This window comes from Rousettus aegyptiacus, unplaced genomic scaffold, assembly GCF_014176215.1.
Source record: "Rousettus aegyptiacus isolate mRouAeg1 unplaced genomic scaffold, mRouAeg1.p scaffold_m13_p_7, whole genome shotgun sequence".
Lineage (NCBI taxonomy): Eukaryota > Metazoa > Chordata > Mammalia > Chiroptera > Pteropodidae > Rousettus > Rousettus aegyptiacus.
Window position 1 is genome coordinate 12,420,820 of NW_023416310.1, and position 2,520 is coordinate 12,423,339.

The 2,520-nt window shown below is 46.2% G+C and overlaps 1 pseudogene; it reads left to right on the top strand.

The window, feature by feature from the left end:
• The first annotated feature begins 575 nt into the window (after positions 1-575).
• Positions 576-693, top strand: LOC118606115 (annotated as a pseudogene).
• Positions 694-2,520: the final 1,827 nt, after the last annotated feature.

Sequence of the window (2,520 nt, forward strand, 5' to 3'; positions counted from 1 at the left end):
TAAAAAAAAAATCTTACCGCTACGGACCGACAAGTCTCCAGCCGGCACATCTCCCCACGCCACCCCAACCCCCCCCACACAGGTTTGCTCTTTAGTTTCATTAGACGTCTGGTCCCTAGGTCCTTCCCACCGCCTCCCACTTAGCTGCCCATCCCTGCTTCACTTCCATTCACAGCCGGGGATGGAATTCCTCTCCCCAAAGCTCTCTCAACCACCTGTGACAACACGGCCCTTCGATGAGACCAACAAGGCACACCTATGATCCTACCTGTAATCCTAGGCTTCATCGGCGGCGACACCTGCAAGGGTCACACATTCACGAGAGCTGGCAGCCCTACTGCACACGGTCCCCACCCTCACCTGTGCCCTCACCTTACCCTCATCTGCTCCTGACCCGAAAGCTCCCCTTCTACATCCATCACGGAACATTCTAAACCTTCACTTCTCCCCCTTAAATTTCCCATCCAGAAGCCCTCTGAGCAGAAGAGCACATCTTTTCATCAAAGTAACTGACGTGGAGGATGGCGGTAGTGGCAGTACAGTTTCTTTAATCTCCCTGAATTGCCCACTAGATGGTCTAGGCCATGCCACCCTGAATGTGCCCGATCTCATCTGATTTTGGAAGCTAAGCAGTGCTGGGCCTGGTTAGTACTCAGATGGGAGATCACCTAGGAAGACCAGGTGCCGTAGGCTGGGGTGACAGAAAGAAATCTAACTACGGGAGGTGAACACACAATGTAAATATACATATGCCTTACTGTTAAAGTGTCCAGCTGAAACTGATTAGACTTTGTTAGCCAATGTCACCACCAAAAAATAAAGAAAAATAAATAAATAAAACAAAACCAAATAACAAGGAGTCTCCAGAAACTCCAAATCTCAAGTGGGCAGGCACAAACCAGGAACACCTATGAGGCTGCATGGCCCACGTGTGAGGAAGGAGGGAGAGGAGTCATGGGTTCAGGGGTGAGCGCCCAGGTGAGACGAGCCTAACACTGAGAGGAGTCGCGCACACCAGTTCTCAGGTGAGTGCACCGGTCTGTGGTGAGTATGAGCCTCCTGAATTCCCAAAACGAATCAGCCAACACCCTCCCTGCTCCCACCCCCTCCCACCCCCCCCTTTCAGGACTAAGTGCCAAACTAAAACAAAACTACTAGGGACAGAATTTAAACAGAACCACAGAAGAGAAAGCCAGATACAAGTCAGGGAGAGGAACAAAGTCAGGAGATTTTGGAAAGCAAGCGGCCGTACATTTCAACACTTCACAAAAATAACAGAAGAGAGAGCTCTAGAGCCATGAAATTCAGGCTTCCCTCTAAAAGCAAGAACAGTCATGTCATATGAAAATGAGCAGCAGAAGGATAGAGGGAAAATCCCATAAAAATATATTGCACACACACACACACACACACAAAAACTTAAAAAGAAGGCTACCCCTATAGGCAATGACAGCCCTCCAGAAGACATGCCTGCAAAATACATGAAAATCATAACCTGCCATTTCAAAACAAGCAAGAGGACACAAAACAATAATGGGAGAATGAAAGAACAATATAACCCAAAATCCGGAAAACTCACAAAGGATGTGAAATAACTCAGGAAAGAAATAGAAAGAAATTATTTTAGAAACATACACTAAACTAGAAAGAACATAAAAGTTAATTAAAAACAGATAATGCCTTAAGATAACTAGAAGGGGGAAAAGCAGGACATTTTTTATAAGCAACAAAAAAAAAATGAAGAAAGTTCTGGTTCTGGTTAAGATTAAATATACTCCATCCTCTCTCTCTCCCACTGATTACAACTAAAAGTCCTGGACGAAAGACATAAAGCAATTATCTAAGAGCTCGAAAAATAAATACGGCAGGTGAGCCAGGTAGGAAACCCAAAACTCAAAGAAGGACCTATGTAGTAAGGAGTTCCCTGGTTTGCCTTTTATCACCCAGCTTACTCCCTAAGGCAGCTGGAATCCTAGAAGAAAAACTCTAGCCTCTCTAGACCCAAACCGAGGCGGGCCCCGGGAATGAAGGCACCTCCTCATGGCAGCAGTGACCTTGATAACTGCATATCCCTAAAGATTCTTTTCTCTCTGTAGAGCCAGACCACCAGGACTGGGGGCTCTTGGGAGTTTGAGTGTTTATAAAAAGACCAGCAAGAGCAGAGAGCCGGAGGAAAAGGTCCTTTAAATTATGGTTGGAAATCCTGAGTCGCACAACTGTGGAAATGACCGGGATCAACAGAGCAAAGGCGTTGAGATCCAAACTACGATTCTAACCACCCTCACACCTGCCAGACTGGCTCCCAGATGGTTCACACTGGGGCTGAATTAGTTTCCTATGGCTGCCATAAAAAATTACTGCAAACTTAGTGGCTTAGGACAACACAAATGTCTTATCTTACAGTTCTGGAGGTCCGAAGTCTAAAATGGGTCTTTCGAGCTATAATCAAGGTGTCAACAGGCCTGTGCATCTTCTGGGGTTGTAGGGAAGAATCCATCTTCTTGCCTTTCCCAGCTTCGA